The sequence below is a fragment of the Eufriesea mexicana genome, unplaced genomic scaffold (genome assembly GCF_001483705.2).
Source record: "Eufriesea mexicana isolate 0111107269 unplaced genomic scaffold, ASM148370v2 scaffold507, whole genome shotgun sequence".
In the NCBI taxonomy this organism is placed as follows: Eukaryota; Metazoa; Arthropoda; class Insecta; order Hymenoptera; family Apidae; genus Eufriesea; species Eufriesea mexicana.
In genome coordinates this window covers 1,760,995-1,780,952 of record NW_016908664.1, presented here as the reverse complement: position 1 = coordinate 1,780,952, position 19,958 = coordinate 1,760,995, and positions in this window count along the sequence as shown.

The following is a 19,958-nucleotide window of genomic DNA, read 5'->3' as shown; positions in this document are numbered from 1 at the left end:
CTTATTTGCATTTCTGACAGTGCATTTTTCATTATGTAACTGTATACTGTTAGATCCCTGCGTATTTCTGTTAAATTCTCGAATTCGTTGCATTGCAATCCAGAAATTGCAATAGAATCTATCATTGAACGAGGATCCAATCGGAATCCTAGACTAAATCTGTAGACTCGAGGAAATAGATTTTCATGATATGGCGTTAATAATACTTAGAGTTAGACTAACGCGATAGCTTCGTTATGAAGAATAATTCATAAAGACAAAATATCGACGTACCCGATATTTCTCGACACCGAGAGAATTATCAAATTCCCTTAATCCCCTGACCCAACATCGATACACTCCCACAGTCCAGACTTCCTGGAAGTGACTCTCTTAATCTTTAAAACTATAATCTCTCCACCAACTGTGACCACCTAACCCAGATAAATCCAAAACACGCTGGAAAAGGAGGAAAAACATATCCCAAGCCCGAATGTCCAATTCGATAGCTGCGAAGGAAAGCTGGACTCGGAACCGAAATGGAGGAATCGGACGAGTACCGATTTATCCTGGACGCATCGGCGTATCCAAATTTGACGCGACGCGTTGCTCCAGCAAACGGAGAAACGACGAGGAAGGGTGATCAACGCATAGATCAGCATAAATTCGAATGATAATGCTCGCTTCCACCGATACACGGGGCAGATAAGCCCGGTGCATACGTGTTAAATGCGCGACGGCCACGGGTCCAGGTGTCATTCGAGCCGGTATTCGTCGGTGTCCACGGGACCATCCTCTCTCCCTCCAACCAGCCGCGTTTTTCTCTTTCCACCATGCTGTGTTTACAACGGCGACGACACCTCTGCTTTGCGCCTTGGCGCATCGTCTCGGGTTACGTTCGCGCGTGCTCCAGCCCGCGAAATATTCGCGACACGTGCAGATTATCGCCACCTTCCTGGCACCGTTTTCCCCCGCGGGAACGTATCCGACGAGGCATTGAAGATTGGATCGAATGTCCTCGACGAAGCATTCTCGGTACGCGCGATTCCCGCTCCTCTTATCTGGAGCTCTCTCTACCTGCAGTCAGGGCTGGACCGGTGCATTTCAGATGCATTTATGCGCGCATGCACCGCGTCGCTCGATCCACCGCCACTCTGACAGGTCTAGATCGTTATATCGGATCAATTACAATGTACACCGTTCGAGAACATGCATCGCGATTCGTTCGATGCGTGTACCCTACCATGGCGACTTTGTTCAATTATCTCCGGGAAGGAAAACGATAATGGACGTGGGACTGGAACGAGGCCGGGCTGGACGTTCGCGTGTCCGTCGCGGTGCAAGATTTTGAAACTGGATCGTTAGATGCAGTGGATATTCGAGACACAGCTGAGACAGAGTCGCTTTGGATCTCGCGTGCTCGCCGATGGTAATCTCGGCTAAGTGACCGTTCGCTCCATCCAGCGCAGTTCGTCATAGATTTGAGGTTAAATATCGGTACGATAAATATCAGTACGCTAAATGTCCATACGCGATCCAGACATATTTCGCGCAGATATACCCATCAATTTTTATTTATTTATTTATATATTTATTTATTTATTTATTTAAAGGGTGAACACTCTTTATAAAGAAGTAATGCAGTAAAATAAAAATAATTACAAAAATAAAAGTAAAAATACAATTAAAAGGAGCATAATTACATACAAACTTATACAAAAGCAGTTCGTCGTAGATTCGAGATTAAATATCGGTACACGATCCACACATATTTCGCACAGATATACCCATCAATTTTTATTTATTTATTTAACGGGTGAACACCCTTTAGAAAGAAGTAATGCAGTAAAATAAGAATAATTACAAAAATAAAAGTAAAAATACAATTAAAACGAACACAATTACATACAAATTTATACAGGAGGATACATAATAATAAATCTTATAACTGAAGATTTGTAGCCTCTAGCAATCTGATTGCCTCAGTTTTAACTCTTTGCACTCGTATGTCATGCTGGAGGTGACAATACTAATTTACCCTAAAACTCGCATATCAATTTATAATATTAAAAATAAATGAAATAAACATAACACGTTGAATTCTACCACTGTAAATTACTTTAATTCATTTAGCTAAAAGAAATACAAGCTGACACCCAACAACTTTGAAAATAAATCGAGTGCAAGGGGTTAAAACTATCTGAGGATAAATTGAACAAGTTTAAGTTCACAAGTGAATTGGCTAGATTACAAATTCTGTTAAACGAATCAGTAGAATCACAATTTTGATCCAGTCTCGGTCCTAACGTAACCTAACTTTTTTTTTTTTTACGTGGGGGAAATCTTCGGAAGATACCCCGTCCCCCTAGGAGAGGGGACGAGGTTATGTGGGATTTCTATTTTCTAAAACCCCCATAATGGTCATCCTCGCTATGCTGGAGGGAAGCACCGAAATCTCGTAAACCTAACCTAACCTATACAGATCAATTTTGGTCAAACCTCGGTCCAGTTTCGAATCGAGTTACAAGGCTAATTCCAGCAAATTCTGCGTTCGATTACGCACAGAATTCGAAGAAAGTTGCGATGTAAATTTGAACCAAGTCCGAGACTCGTTCGACTACTCGTGTTCGAAAGGATAATTGGGATCGTTGCAACGCTCCTTTTGCGTTTTACCGTAACGAAACGCGGCTGCGAGCGATGCAGCCTCGAAAATATGCAACGAGTCCTGTGTGCAACTTTGCAGGCTTGCATATCGTCAAGACGGCGACGATGACGTCGAGGACACCGTGAAATCGAGAAGGGATCACCCGAGCACGTACGCATATCAGCAGATTAAATTCCTCGGGAATCTTCAGCGTTGCTGGACAACAGTTTCAGGGGATCGTTCCACCGACGTTCCTCGCCTCTGACTAATACCTCGATAAACGTTTGCTTACGACAAACATCGCGATATCGTCCATCGTTCACCTGTACCTGCTAATCGATCTCGCGCACTCCAAAGTGGAACTCTCCCATATAAATCGGCGAAAAAATCGGCAGAAAAATCAGCAAAGCGAGTTAGCCGCTCGCAAACTTGGCTCTCCCGTGTCTCGATTTTATCACGATTATACCTTAATTTCAAACAGAGTTAATCTTTCGTCTCTCGAGGATCGACGACTTATGTACGACCTTATGTTTGCGTATAAGGTACTTAATGGCATCATTCACTGTGCCCAAATTTTATGTATGTTTCATTTAGAATCATCCCATGTATTTTTAAGGTATTTTTTAAAACAGGAGCAGCACAGGTACCTTTACGGTCACTACAACTGTTTCAACAGAATTTTTATTAATGTCAAACATTTCTCCGAATCCTTAAATTTTTTCTGTTCACCCACTCATTTTAAGAATAGCATATTGTATCTTTCATCGGCCAACTACAGCTCCAGATGATTCAGTGCTATATTATTATTTTTCTTGTTACCAAAGGGTTATTACCCGTTAAGACATATGAAATAAATAAATAAATAAAATAAAAATAACGAGTGCCGAAAACGCATTCTTAAAAAGTAAACGGTATTTCTATGCAACCGTATTCCATTTTCTCTGAAAAACAACGCGATATCGTCTATTGTTCACCTGCATTTGCTAATCGATCTCGCGCATTCCGAAGTGGAACTCTCCCATATAAATCGGACGAAAAATCGGCGGAAAAATCGGCAAAGCGGGCGCCGAAAGCTCGTTTCTATCTCGTCGAAATGTGACAAGTAAAAGTAAACGATATTTCCATGCAACCGTATTCCATTGTCTCTCGAAAACAACGCGATATCGTGCATCGTTCACCTGTAACCTACTAATCGATCTGGCGCATTCCGAAGTGGAACTCTCCCATATAAATCGGACGAAAAATCGGCGGAAAAATCGGCAAAGCGGGCGCCGAAAGCTCGTTTCTATCTCGTCGAAATGTGACAAGTAAAAGTAAACGATATTTCCATGCAACCGTATTCCATTGTCTCTCGAAAACAACGCGATATCGTGCATCGTTCACCTGTAACCTGCTAATCGATTTCGCGCATTCCGAAGTGGAACTCTCCCACGTAAATAGGCAGAAAAATCGGCAAAGCGGGCGCCGAAAGCACATTTCTATCTCGTCAAAATGTGACAAGTAAAAGTAAACGATATTTCCATGCAACCGTATTCCATTGTCTCTCGAATCCAGAACCGAATAACCTACCGATCGAGATGGTCTTACGAAACCACGACCCATAACGATCCCGCGCAACAAATTACGATAATATGATAATAGAAATCGGCAACGGTAACGCGGCGATCGTTACTCGTTACCGGGTCTTTTTACGGAAGAATTTACGACATCGGCGAAAAGAACAATTTCGAAAGTTCCGAGCCGGGTGACCGGGTTCGGCGACGCATTTAAATCGGCGCGCAGCGAAGGATAAGACCAGGGCGTGAAGCATAAATCGCACTCTTCATTGCGCTTAGTTTATTAGAAATTCAATTCCATCCAGGCTGAATTGGCCGATCGTGTAAAACGATCGGTCTACACTCGGGCGCGCGTTTCAACCGCGTTTATATAGCTTCTGGAACCACACTCGCGGCTGATTTCTATGCAACGATCGATAGATAACAAAACGATGTAATAACAGCCATATTGTCGGGACCGTTCGACCGTATCCTTCGCATTCTTTTCCCCATTGCGACCGCGTGTAACTGCGTGGCACGTGGAAAATTATGATCGATCTGCTGGCGCTGGTCGGCGTCGTTCCCGGTCGCATCTGAAACGATCGCCACCGTGCTGCCACGCTCACGGCGTTTAAAACGACCTGCTCCCTTTCCTGCGCTGGAATCGGGTCTGGGTCAACGGTGCCCCGATCCCTTCCTGTTCTCGTGCCTTATCGGACCCGAGTCAAGGCTGACACGCTACCCGGAAACCCGAACCCGAACCGCACACGATCGACAAGATATCGCAGTCGTCGTATTATTCGGCGCGACGGGCATTGCCTGCACGACAAGACCCAGTGTCTCAGCCAAAAATAGCGTTTCGCTCCTCTCCCTGGTCCAAAATTTCTCCGGCATCAGATAAATTCGCGTATTCTTGCACCCGTGCCATCTTTGCCTTCGGTATTTTTAACTCCACTCGAACCTTTGGAAAAAATTAAATTTTGGAGAAAATTTACGTATTCTTGCACCCATGTGATCTCCTTCGGTATTTTTAACTCCACTCGAGCCTTTTGGAAAAATTAAATTTTGGGGAAAATTAGCGTATTCTTGCACCCGTGCGATGTATCTTCGTCTTCGGTATTTTTAACTCCTCTCGAACCTTTGGAAAAAATTAAATTTTGGGGAAAATTCGTGTATTCTTGTATCCGTGCGATCTTCTCCTGCGGTACTTTTAACTCTATTCGAGCCTTCGGGAAAAATTAAATTTGGGGGAAAATTCGCGTATTCTTACACCCGTGCTATCTTTGCCTTCGGTATTTTTAATTCCACTCGAACTTTTGGAAAAAATTCGCGTATTCTTGCACCCATGCGATCTTCGCCTTCAGTATTAACTCCTCTCGAACCTTTGGAAAAAATTAAATTTTGGGGAAAATTCGCGTATTCTTGCACTCCTGCGATCTTCACCTTTGGTATTTTTAATTCTACTCGAACCTTTGGAAAAATTAAATTTAACCGCGTTTAAAAATACGGTTAAAAGTGGATTTAGAAATAAACACCTTTAAAAATTTTTCTTTCCCGCCACGTTTTATATATCGCGGATATAGCGACACGCGTGTTGCGCGTGAAAAGGAATTTCTGTCGCTGTGTCATTTCGCGGACACGAGGCAGTAAATATGTAAAAGTGTCTCTCGGGATTCCGTTTTATCGTGGGTTTGCGAGGAAGAAGGATAGTCCCGTTTTTCCATCAAGGATCTCTCCATCGAGGCACTCGGAAGCCTTGAACAGACATGAATGCAACGCTGCAACACTGTTATTATTATCGCGCAATTGTCGCGTCCGGACAAAAGCTGACTGGCGATGGTGAAACAAGTTTCCAGGCCGGGGCTCAAAGGTTGCTCTATCATCGCGAAGAGGAACTTGAATTTCACGTAAAAACGAACCTTGAAATCAGTTATCCTTTGCAACAGGATGGGGAGATGGGTCCTTGACAGAAGGATTTCACGGGTGTCACGTTGCTCGCGTTAAGGGGTCCCTCGGGATCTACCTACCGCAACTTTGGGATCTTAGGATCCTGTTTTAGGACAGGAAGGAAGTGAAGCTGCAGTTCGCGCGAGTGACTCGTCGAAATTATCAATTTCCAGCTCGTGGAAATTACCTCGATTAGAAAAAATTCTACGCTTTTCCGAGATTTCCGCCGGCATCTCGGAGGTGGGTGCACGGGGGAAATAAAAATGGAAAGTAAATATTCAGTGACATCATCATCGTCATCGAGCACGGCCCTTTCCGGTAGCCAAAGCACGGCTAGACAGCCGCTGGTCTCCTTGTATGTAAAATCGACGTTGTATTCAACGAATGAATGCATCATGGCGCATAATGGGCGAGGCTCGCGCGCTATTGCCATAAACCATGATCGTCCTACACGTCCCCACCTGTCGAGGAGACCCAGTGCCGAGGGCGATCGAAGATCAGTTGCAAAATAGCCGGCCCTGAAGCTTGGCAAAAATTGAAAACGAAAGGCGAGCGAGCAAGGCTTTCTTCTACGAACACCAGCGCGTTCGCGCTCTAAGGTTTCTTCGTTGCACCTGAATCATTCGCGTTGCGCCTCTTTTTTCTCTCGGTCTCGTGCCAGGTAAATACGCGTAACATTCGAGAGCGAAAAGTCAACGAGCTCGTTAATTTAATTTACATCGATGCTTGGTAATTCTATCACCGTTCTAATCTCCCGTAATTTATACCGTCTTATAGCCGTTTTATTGCAACTTTTAGTGCTTGCGTGGATTTCGAAATGGCGAGGGGAAATTAATTAATAATAGTTTATTCGTGAAAGAATTTTTCGAAACCATCGCGTTTCGTTCGCAAATTCTTCAAAAAATTTCGACAAATTATCTCGACTTTTTCGCAATTACTGTAGATTGAAAAATTGTTTGAAAAGGAATCGGAATTCCTTTAATTCTTTGGGGCACGGTGGGATTAACAAACAATGTCCCACCTTTTTGATGCACCGTAATGCATGGTGCGAAATTTGTAGTCCTACTCGAAATATTGCAATATTTATTATATTTATTATATTTCGTCTTATTTGCGTAAAGCAGTTGGTAACACCTTCGATAAATGTTATATATGTATTTGCTCGTGTTGGCAACATTCGACATGCCAGTACAGATTAATTAATTGCTGCAAGTGGAAGGTTTACCGCGACGATCCTTCTTTCCTGGTTTTATGTTTTTACATTATGTGATTCCTTTATTAGTAAAAATATACCAATTTTGTTTCATTTGAAACGCAATAAAATTTCTGTGCAAGATGGGTTTATTTTATTATCTGAAATCCTGCGTCGCAAAGAGTTAAGAAAATAATTTTAACCCACTCGCTGCTCCGTCAGGCACCCTACTGGGATTATTCGAAATCTTGCAATCGTGATCGTATAATAGAATTTTGTTAAACAAGGAGAGGATTAAAGTCAATGAAAAGACTATATAGGGTGGTAAATTTTTCGCGATTCGAGACTCACCGTCAATCATCCTGGCCCCCCGAGGCCCCCATCGAGCTCCACACCTCCGCCGCATTTTCCCGCGCACGATTAGAGATCCACGAGCCAGCTAGGTTCTTGAAATTCTAATGGACCGATGGATTTTTGCCACTCGCTGTGCCTGGAAGAAGCCCATTAGTCTTTCAATTATTTTCGCTGCCCACTTCCACCGGGGCAACGTTTTGCAATTTAATTCGAATTCCCTCTCTCTCCGCTCTTCTTCGCCTCACTCTCTCTCTCTTTCTCTTCCCTCGCACATACGTTGGGCATAGTCTATCGACGAGCACGCGTTCCATCAACATATTCAATGGTCTATTAGCTGCGCGCGAAAGACAGACGAAGCGAGGTCACGGTTCGAGTATAGAGGCCAAGAAGACGGGGCACCCACACTCCATTATCGATGTATCGATAAGCGTATAACCTGCAGAGACCACGGGGCGCCGGAGCCGGTCAGCTCGCAAAAACAATAGCCCTGAAAACCGGTCGCAGAGTCATCTTCCGAAATTGGCAGGTGCCTTCCAGCGTCTTCTCTCTCTCCCTCCTCGGGGCCCCGCTGGTACCCTTCCCCTCTTCGACCGACCCCACGGATTCCACGGATCTAGCTAAAATCAATATTTAATCGGGCTTCCAGCCAGCTCGTAGCTGTCAGCCAGGTGCGAAAATCACCGGAGCATTGTTTTAGCCGAACCCCTGGATATAACGATCCGCCGCCATAGGGCTATCGTAGAGCTACCTTTTCGTTCCGCTCCTTTTCTTCCTCTTTCGGACGTTCCTCGGATCCAGCCAGATAACGATCGCCCTGGAATAACGAGGAAACGGATAATTGACCGTCTATCTTCTCGAGATCTAAGCCACGTTGACTTCCTCGAGCTTGGCGCCTCCCATTTTTCGCACCCCGCTGATGCTCCGCCTTAATCGCGGAGCATCTTCCGCGAGAAGTTGATGGGATTTTGATGGAAGAGAACTGGAGGATGTTAATACGGTGCTTTTAGGTGTTTCCCAGACCTCGATCGCTATTTATCTCGATTTTGAACTTAGAGAGGATTCCACGAATAGAGGTATTCCTTAGAAAATTGCGTTCGGCTATGAGGAATATAGGGCGATACTTCGTGACGACAAAGATGGCCGACGACTTGATATACCTCTGGTGCATCTCTGTTTTTGTAGGATTATTTCATCGTCGAATTAACCAAATCTAACAGCACCTTCGAATTCTCTCGAATTGCCACTACCACCCCCTGGAGAAACAATCAGCAATAACAAAAGTACTCCCGTACAGTTAGAGGGTTCGCAGTGTAATTAGAAGTCGCGTCCCATAAATATGTTAATCGTTCATTAAACAAAGTTTATGAATTCTTGCGTCGGTCAGTGGCCATGCAATTTCGTCCGTCCCGATATTGCGTCCCCAAAGGGGTCTGTGGTTTAATTGGTCAACAAAGGGGGGCCGCTCGTAACCAGAAATCGTGCTGGCGAAAATTAATGAAAAAAAAGAAAAGGGGGACGAAAGGGAGAGGAAAAAGGTGCTACGTTGCCCACGGTAGCCCTGCATGCTGCGGCAGCGGCACACTTAGCCGCGCATTAGTCAAACAATTAAGAGTTTATAATGGCACGTCACATAAATAACGCGGTGCAACAGAGCCAGGGAGGCGAGATGCGTTTGTATCCTTCCACGTGACGCAATGGATCACGTTAATGGAATACACGCGTACCCGCGCCCATACATATATGTATGTACACGAATTCGCAATGTAGCACGCGCTCCGCGTGCATGGGGTTCAATTCACGGGGCGACCGTGCTAATATCGCGTGGGCGTTTCCATTTCCTACCACCAGGCCGCTTTTCAATAACACCGACCGTGACAGTGACTCGTAATCGCGCCGCGCTTCCGTTCCTTCATTAACGCGCCAAAGCATCCGGCTGAGAAACGGAAGAGACGGAAGAAAGGGTGAAAGCCGCGACCATGGATCATCTACAACCTCTGTCTCTCGAACGAATTCGCGAATATTTGCGAGTAGCCTACGAGAGACATAGACAGGCTCGTAAATTACCTTACTAAACGATGGTATTACATACATGACAGTGTAGTAGATTTTTAAATATATATGTATTGGGATGAGTGGAACAAGTGTGCATGGGATTGGAATATGTAATGAATTCGGGTTATTATGATAAATGAGTGTGCGTGTAATGATTGAGGTGTGTGTGAACTGTGTATGTCAATGTAATGTATGAAAGAAGAAAGTAAAAAGAAGAGTGATTTGGCATACGTTAGTTGCAATTGAGTATTAATCGAGAGAAGACGTGTGAGCATGTGATAGTGATAAAATAATTATATTCCAAACCAATATTTGTATTTGATAATCTTTGTAATTAAATAAATAATTGTTCTTATTGTTATTAAATTTCAGCCACCACTAACACAGTGGGATACAACAATTGTGAGATGAATCTTTATTTGAATGGCGTCACCCAGCATCGAGGACCTTTGCTTCGAGGAACCTGTGGTAGTGGTCACATAGATTTTTAGGTATATATGTGTTGGGATGAGTGGAACAAGTGTGCATGGGATTGGAATATGTAATGAATTCGGGTTATTATGATAAATGAGTGTGCGTGTAATGATTGAGGTGTGTGTGAACTGTGTATGTCAATGTAATGTATGAAAGAAGAAAGAAGAAAGAAGAAAGAAGAGTGATTTGGCATACGTTAGTTGCAATTGAGTATTAATAGAGAGAAGACGTGTGAGCATGTGATAGTGATAAAATAATTATATTCCAAACCAATATTTGTATTTGATAATCTTTGTAATTAAATAAATAATTGTTCTTATTGTTATTAAATTTCATCCACCACTAACACAGTGGGATACAACAATTGTGAGAGGAATCTTTATTGGAATGGCGTCACACTGCATCGAGGACCTTTGCTTCGAGGAACCTGTGGTAATGGTCACATAGATTTTTAGGTATATATGTGTTGGGATGAGTGGAACAAGTGTGCATGGTATTGGAATATATAATGAATTCGGGTTATTATGATAAATGAGTGTGCGTGTATTGTGTATGTCAATGTATTGTATGAAGAAAAGAAAAAAGAGAGTAATTACTGATACGTTAATTGTAATTGAGATATAATAGTGAGAAGTCGTGTCATAGAGTAATTATGCGAAATTAATTATATTTAAATGTTATATTAGTGTTTTACAATCCTTCTTATTAAATAAAGAATTGTTCTTGTTGTTTGTTATTAAAATTTCTTCCACCACTAACAGAACCATCCAGCTTGTCAATTTTCAAAGCTGGGTTAAGTGACTCAATGGGTTGTCACAGAGCCTATGAAAACCTTTTCAAAGGGTTCGACGAGACGCACTTTTTGATAGTACACGTATCATACACTTCGAGCCTGCGTTTATTTTATACCACCAAGAAATATAATCAGAATCAAAAGCTCCTTTTAATTTATTAACACTTTCACTGCCACGTTAGTCATATATGACCAGTCACGGTTTCTCCTGTGACGCCAATTTTTTATATTACCAAATTATATAAATAAATACCACTATGCGATTATCTGTATCAAGTAAACGAAATTGATCAATTATTGAATAAGATAATATATAAGAATCAAATTCAATATTATTAAATGTGGTCATTAGTGACCGAAGCGCTTGAACTATTTAAACTACATTGAACAACACTGAATGAAAATTGGCAGTTAGTGCATTTTGAATATAACCGCTAATTAGAAGACACTTTGAAGTAAAAAGTGCCCCATTGAACGATTAAAAATTTTTATTAGAACATCAATCAAAAGATAGAACAAATCTTGAATCTAGCGGTGCACTCCCGTGGTGTCCTGAGGGATACATGTGATTTCGACGTGGCAGTCAAAGGGTTAATCCAATCTTACCACGCAATAGCGAAACTTTAAGATCGAAACTTAACCCTTTGCACTCGAGAGATGATCCTCAGTCACCATTTGATATAATTTGGAAGATCGATATTAATTAATATATCAAATTTAATGTAAAGTAACAATGTACGAGGTATCGAAATTATGCAATTCTTTATTTACTGCTCAAAAAGGTATCGTCAGTTTTTTAATAGAGAATCTTTGAATTTCTACTCTTTTCTAGCTAAAATATCGTCGAGTGCAAAGGGTTAACGCCGACTTATTGTTAGACCAAAACTTGTTCCTCTTCAGAAGACACATGGTAGTGAATCTGTTGAAAATAACATGCGTTTTAACATATTTACAAAAATCAAGATACATCTTTGAACTATGCGTCAAGTATTTACTTCACGCTGTAGATAAGAATTAGGGGACCAAGGTGAGCTGCAATTGCATACCGTTTTTCATAATTCTAGTTTTACCTTTCCCTGCGTACAGTTAGAATACGGAAAATATACCTTCCTAATAATAGAATAAGAATAATTATAAAAAAAATAGTTATTTCTTTTCACCAATAATCCCAATAAAATCTTCAATTATTTAATTAATCTTTAATTTATTAATTCCTTTAATTAATTTGATTACTAATCTATTTAATTAATCTATAACCCCTCGTTTCGACACCTTGTATTTCTCGCGTAGACTGTAACTAGCAGCCTATTAGTAGAGTCTATAGTAGAGTTTAGGAAGCCAAGATTCACGGACCGAAAAGCGGCCTATACCTCTCCGCTGAATCAGTCGAATGCTCGAAGCGTCCGGCAGTCGCTGTTAAAACAATTTCCAGATAAACGGCGTCCGAAAGGAGCAATTGGTGGTCGGAGAAGTAGGAAGTCTCGTTGGCTGGATTCCATCCGCGTTGCCTCGCGGGCCCGTTTCGTCGGAGTTCGTTGACCCCGGTGCGCGCTCGCCTTCCAAAAAACCGGTAATCACAGAGATTATAGGGGCTCTCGTTCCTCCCGTGATCGTGATCGATGAATTACGATTTTCGATGATTCCCGGTAATCCGCGCGCGGTCTCGCATCACCCTTTCGGTATTTTAACCCGTGGTTCTCCGGCGACGAGGAGCGAGGCGGTTTTCGAGGATCACGGCGCAGCAACCCCCTCCGTTGGTCCTGTGTCGGCTCGTAACAGTGACAATTATCGCGCGTTCCAGCGTGTGCCTGCGATATAAATTGTCAGCGGGAGTAATTAGTGTCCGGGCCCGTTGCGCCCTTGAGTAATTAGCAATTAAGCGGCGCGTAATTGCCTAATTCCTGCCCGTCATCCGACCACGGGCCCGTCGTCGATAAGATCGCCGGCCAGCCTCCTCCGGGCAATCGTTAAATGTGTATATGTATATCTGCCTGGTCGATTTCTCCAACGGGGCCCCCCTTCGTGGGGCTTTATCCTCAGCAGGTAGCAGGCAGCCGTTTTATTTTTTCAAGTCCCACCGGCCGGTGATGGCTGCCCGATATCGTTCCCCGTCCCGTTTACGGCCCTTCCAAACTCTTATTTCCTCTCAAATATTTATCTTCCTAGTAAGGATACGTGCTGGCGATTAATAACTTTAAGTACTTCGTTGCCGCTGGATATCGCGAGATGCTTCGTTTATTCGCTGCGTCTGTTTCACGTGCCCCTTTTCTCTTCACCCTGTTACGTCTATGGCTTATTTGGGTGTTACGCTAAATTCGCTATAGAGCCAATAGAGCGTTTGAGATTACGATTATTAGCAAATGTTTTCTGACAAAATAGCGAATTTTTTATTTAACATCTTGGAGTAATTGTCGCGTGGTAAATCGTAGGAACGATCGCTCTAACTCTATTATTATATTATATGATCTCTATTCTTCTATAGAATAGACAAGAATATAATTCGTTCTAATTATTATTGAATTTCGCAGGGCCCAAATCCGACTGTCGAAGCGTCAGAACGTTATCAGACTGATGACTTGGATGAGTCTGGTACAGACACCGTACGTTAGCCCTTTGCACTCGACGATTTTTTAGCTAAAGAAGGGTACGAGTTGAAAATTTTTCTGCTATAAAGCTGACGACACCTTTTTGAACAGCAAATAAGAAATCGTAGAATTATTTAATTTAGATACCTCGCATACTGTTACATTATCTTAAATTTGATATATTAATTAACATCGAACTTCGAAATTTTATCAAATGGCGACTGAAGAGCGCCTCTCGAGTGTAAGGGGTTAATAAAAAGTACAGTATAATGTGTATATTTTTAATATTTTTATGTCGTATATCCTATATTTATATTTCAGTGCTTATTCCATAACTAAAGGGACACGAGTAGTATTGGGATTATGGGTAAAAAGAAATAACTATCTGTATTCTATAATTATCTTTATTCTCTCCTAAGGAAGGTATATCTCAAGTATTCTGACTGTTCGCGTAGAGAGTCAAAACTAGAGTGAAGAAAAAGGGTACGCGATTGCGTGTGAAATAAACACTTCACGCATTCCCAGAACCTCTTCAGCGCATAGTTGAAGGATATATCTATTTCTCCTGAGAGATTAATTTTCGTATATTCGATACGTTAAGACGTATCTTACTTTCAACAAATAGTAAAAGATTTAAAATTAATTAGAATAAGCATATTGATCGTTTTCGATATCAACCCTATCCACGCTTGATCTTCCTATCGAGAGTGCACAAACCACCTTCTCCACCTGTCTCGATCGTTCCCCTCCCGCGCGGCGTGGTTTCGTCTTACATCCAAGTGTTAGCTACCACTCGATCATGTCAGTACCTAATCAGTCAGCAAGCACACCTGATAATCCCTTAACCGCGGCGCTAACGCTATCATTAGTATTGCCGCTAATAGCAGCGGCGGGGCAACACACCTAACGCTGTCATTACTATCGCCGCTAATATACGGTACGCTCGATAAGGCTCTAATCGCGGCGATTTACAAGGAACTGCTATCTGGAAAACAGGCGAGGCGGCTGTGAGACCGGGCGAAGAGGGATTCGCGGCGGAAAGATACACACCCCCGTGAAGCGTAACAAGATCGCGAGAGCCGTCTGGAACAGCGTCGCGGATAATTAGCTCGCGATCGTTCGTGGCCGTGCGTGACAATGCGCCATGAATCAATTTGGTCACGTCACATCAAAGTTGCTCGACCGCTTTGGCCCGTAGATATCGACCGGTTGGCATTTTCCCGGCCACGATAGCGCGGTGTCGCTTGCAGCGATCGGCAATCGCGATTAAGGAGTCGTCGAACGCGTTCGCTAGGGAATCCAGCGTGTTTAATAACCGATAATCGGCTGAATAAGTCGCGGGGTCCGGGCTATCCGGACTGCGTCGACACCGAATTTATAGTTGCATCTGGAGCGAGAAAAATCGGTTGGAATGGATTCTACGGATCCTAACCGGAATTCGAGCAGGGAGGAGACCCCGGTAGGAGAAATATTGGAAGGAATGGAAATTTATAGGGAATATTATCCACGAGATTGGAATATTATCGGGTGTATCGAGCTGGATAAACGAGCGACAACGAAGGTGTACGGGTAATGCGCGTGCGAATTAGTCAACGATCCTCGCCGGAATCGCCGGCTACGCGTAGGTATACGCGTGCACGCGACTGGTCAGGGCTGAGGACCTCGTTGCGAGTGCGTAGGCAAGCTGGAACAGACGCACTCCATTCACTTGGCGCCACATTCATTCATGGCTAGAGCGCAACCGCGGATATCGTTCGACGAACTGGCTACGACATTACGTCGTCGACGTAATGATCGTCGATCGACAATGCGTGTGTACGTATATGTCACGATCGCTACCGGAATTGCGGGCTTTATTCTTGTCCCTGATAGCCGATTGCGTGGCCAGGCCGCGCCGCGATCCAGCGTGCACTTAGTACTCGGTACGCGGTTACTCGATCACGTAGCACCGTGAAAGTATTTAATTATCCGAGGCTAAATCTCGTGGAAATTTGCGTCGGTGAACGTGGCGATTAAGGAATCGGATAAAAGCCGCTAAATCCACGGGGCACGTGATACCGTTGTATACGATCGGCGAACGAAACAACCGGTGTTCGAGATCTATCGTTACGTGGGTTTAGCTTCTCGAAATTTTTGAAAAAATCGTCAGGCAGATTGGAAATAAATTTGGGAATGTGTCGGGTTTGCGCGAACAAGAATAGGGTAACGAAGCTTTGTCTTCGGAAATAAGGAATTTACTTTTACTTTTCAAAATCACTTTCAATCGTATCCTAGCTTTATGCAACACACGGTACAGCATGCATTACTGCAGTTACGGAAATATATTGAAGACGTTTCTAGTGTCATCTGGCATATTTTGGTTATTTAAATAAACCTAAGGGTGGAAGACACTTCCTTCCAAGCTATCGCAAAGACAGCATAGTTATTCTGACCGTGAGACATTATCCCGATGAAACATAATCCATTCACTGTATTAAACAGCAGAATAGATAAAGGTATACGTTAATTTTTCAGCACAATCTAGCGACATCTGGCATTTTTTGGCTATTTAAATAAACCTAAGGGTGGATGACACTTCCTTCCAAGCTATCGGAAAGAAAGCATAATTATTCTGACCGTGAGACATTATTCCAATGAAACATAATCCATTCACATAAACAATGGAATAGGTAAACGTATACGCTAATTTTTCATCGCAATTTTTCACAAATATAGTCATCCGAGTGTTATAATACCAGGATAAAGCGCATAGAAATGATGAACCGTCCTGATAAAATTTAAGCCTTTGTCTGTTAAAAAGTAGAAGACGAAAGAATAGGTATAAAATTATTCAATTAGCTAGAGAAATTTTTGTCAAGTGTAGTAGAGGTATCGAAATTCCAATACGTATTTCTCCTGACCGACGAGGTTCCTCTGGATTCCGAGTTAGCCAACGGCTTACCGTCGTTGTTAAAAGAAATTGGTAGAGGGAAGAAAAAGATCGCCGTGAGTCACTTCATCCTACTATCCGTGCTGGAAACCGTCCGTATAATTCCATTAAACTCCTCCGTCCCGCGGAACTCGTACATCAAGCTTAGAGGCTATTTCAATAGCCTTATCCGGCTGGCATTATCAATTAACCTGGGCCGGGAGCTCGCATAATGCTTGAAATGCTTCAGGTATGACCAGTCTAATTCCTTATCACGCGGAGGCTGACGCCTGAAACGGAGGCCGCTGAACGCGTTGTCCGTTCCGTTCCCTTTCCCCGAGCGAATTAAGCAAATTATGTCACCTCGATTTATATGCATCCTTGCGTCCCGGCGCGCCGCGCCGCGACGATCCGGTTACTCGCGCGTTATTACGCGTTTACCCGGGCCACGGTCGCACGGGGCGCAAGTGGGTGTCAACCGTGCCTCTCTTTCTCCGCGCCGCTTTCCACCTTCGTCTCTTTCTCGTGCTGACATATCCCGTTTTCGCCGCGGTTTATCCTCCTTTTCTACTGGATCGGTGCTCGCAGGGGAATTCAGAACGCCGGTGCCCGATCCATGGCACGGATAACCTCGCGCAACCCGGACACTAACGGCTATCGGCGACCTTTCCTTTCGAGATCCTTATTATTTGAACGCAGGTGCTTTGTTCGCCGGATGGTACCGCGGTGATAGGAATATTCCGCGGCACAATGAGCCCCGGGGGCAGGCTCCCTCTAACGAATCCAGACTCTACCCGCGGCCATCTCGTTCGATCGGGGCTGGAATGCGGCTTTTTCAGCAAATTGGTTCCCTCTTGTTAACCGAGATTCCGTCGCAGATTACCGCCTGTGTTTGGGTAATTGATCCAGCTACGATGCGCCTGCGTGGTCGTTACGAGATATCGTTAAACGGGTACGCCGATTTTTCAGCAGCCTTATAGCTCGATCGAGTATACAGAGCTCGGTATCGGGGGATAAGTAAATTTCGTGGGAAATTCTGGCTTGGTAATTAGGCACGGGAGTCTTCGAATATTAAAGTGCAACGACGACGAGTGTGTAGTCTGAGCAGTCATTGGTCTGGCCGGGATCTGCACTGGCATTTGTTTTAACCCTTTGCACTCGATGATTTTTTGGCTACAGAAGAGTAGAAAATCTGACAATACCTTTTGAGCAGTAAATACAGAATTGTATAATAATAGAATTGTAGAATTATTTGATTTCGATACCTCGCACACTGTTACGTTACATTAAATTTGATATATTAGTTAATATCGATCTCCCAAATTTTATAGAATGGCGACTGAAGGGCACCTTTTGAATGCAAAGGGTTAATCTTCCTCTTTTTTGGCGGCGTTAGGAACGCGACAGTTCAGTTCCTTGTCAAACCTCGTCGCCATATCAGTTTATATAAAATATATATTCTTTCAGTTCAAGCCAGCAATATTTAATTTTCCCTTCTTTTTGTTTTCCATAATTCCTACATTAAACAATTTGTCGGATTTTATTATTAGATGATTAGTAGAGGTATCAAACACTTTGGAATGACTGTCGACGATTTTTGTATTGAATTTACCCTGAAGAAACGAGGTTTCGATGTTGAAGGAACGATTTATAGCAGATTAACGAACAGTTATATATATGTATGTATGTTGCAGTTCAAATTAAGCTCGGTGATAATTGCACAAAGATCGCTGAGTTTACTGCATGCAAAAATCGAATTATAGTTCCAATATATTAGGTGAAGAAAGTTAACAATGTTGGCCACCACTTGAATATTTCAGTATTTGTATGCAATTGAATGCATGAAATTGAATTTAAAAATAATGAATTTTATATATGTATGTATGTTGCAGTTCAAATTAAGCTCGGTGGTAATTGCACAAAGATCGCTGAGTCTACTGTGTGCAAAAATCGAATCATAGATCCATTATATTAGGTGAAGTAAGTTAACAATGTTGGTTACACCTGAATATTTCAGTATTTGTATGCAATTGAATACATGAAATTGAATTCGAAAATAATGGATTTTATATATGTATGTATGTTGCAGTTCAAATTAAGCTCAGTGATAATTGCACAAAGATCGCTGAGTCTACTGTGTGCAAAAATCGAATCATAGATCCATTATATTAGGTGAAGTAAGTTAACAATGTTGGTTACACCTGAATATTTCAGTATTTGTATGCAATTGAATACATGAAATTGAATTCGAAAATAATGGATTTTATATATGTATGTATGTTGCAGTTCAAATTAAGCTCAGTGATAATTGCACAAAGATCGCTGAGTCTACTGTGTGCAAAAATCGAATCATAGATCCATTATATTAGGTGAAGTAAGTTAACAATGTTGGCCACCACTTGAATATTTCACTATTTGTATGCAATTGTATAATTGCAATTGTAAAAATAATGGATTTCTTTTTACTGCACCTAATATGTTTCTTTATGTCGAATGAAATCATAGATCAATCGAACACTCTGCTCATTTGGCCAAAAGAACATAATTTTGTTGTTACCACGTAACCGAGTAAATTTCAAACGAAATAATGGACATGTCCTCATAGAAAACTCTCCTATGTTATTTCTATCCTACCTGTTAAGACTTCTTTATAATAAAAACATATTTATCAATAATAGGATTAGAACACGGAGTATTTACTCGTATTATAATGAAGTAACGCTATAAAACAATTAAGAGATTTTGGTATGACACGTTTGGGAGTTGCGTCCTGCAGTCCTGTCCAGACTGACAGCGGGAACCGTTGACAAGTGACACGTCTAGTCTTCATCTACTATCCTCCAACCATAGTTACCCTCCAACATCACCTAAACGCGAAAGCAAGGAGAAAAGACGCCTAGATAAAAATTTTGACTCCGTCCCGCCCATCCAACCCCCGTCCGCCACCCGTTCACCCCAACTTCGTCAAACTTGGCGCTCGTTAATTAATTACCAGGACGTTCTCTCGCGTGAATCCTCGCAGCCCACTTGTTGCGTTCGGCGCCGCGAGACAAAACGCGCGGAATAAATGGCGAGCCGGCTCACGCACCGGTGCCGTTGCGTGTCACCTACGTGGATACCTATAATTTAACGTTATAATAACTAGTTGCCGGGGCGCCGCGTGATGCACGTGCATTGTACGCCGCGACGGAGAGGCGAGGGCAACGCGGCCAGGTAGGTGAGCCACGGAGAAAGACGGAATAGAGGAGAGAAACTCTCGCGGCCGAGCCAACCGATGATTCACGCTTCTCCGGCCGGGGAAGGTGTCACTGCTTGTATGCATAAGCGCGACTCATTATTGCGGCCTCACCGGCACCGGGGCCCACGTGCCTCCTCGAACGCAGAATGCAAATCGAGAAAGCCGAGAGAGACACCCGGCTCTCCCTCTCTTACGCTCCTCCACTTTGCCCCGATCGACCTCGAAATCGTTGTAAACGATAATGCCTGTCGCATGCG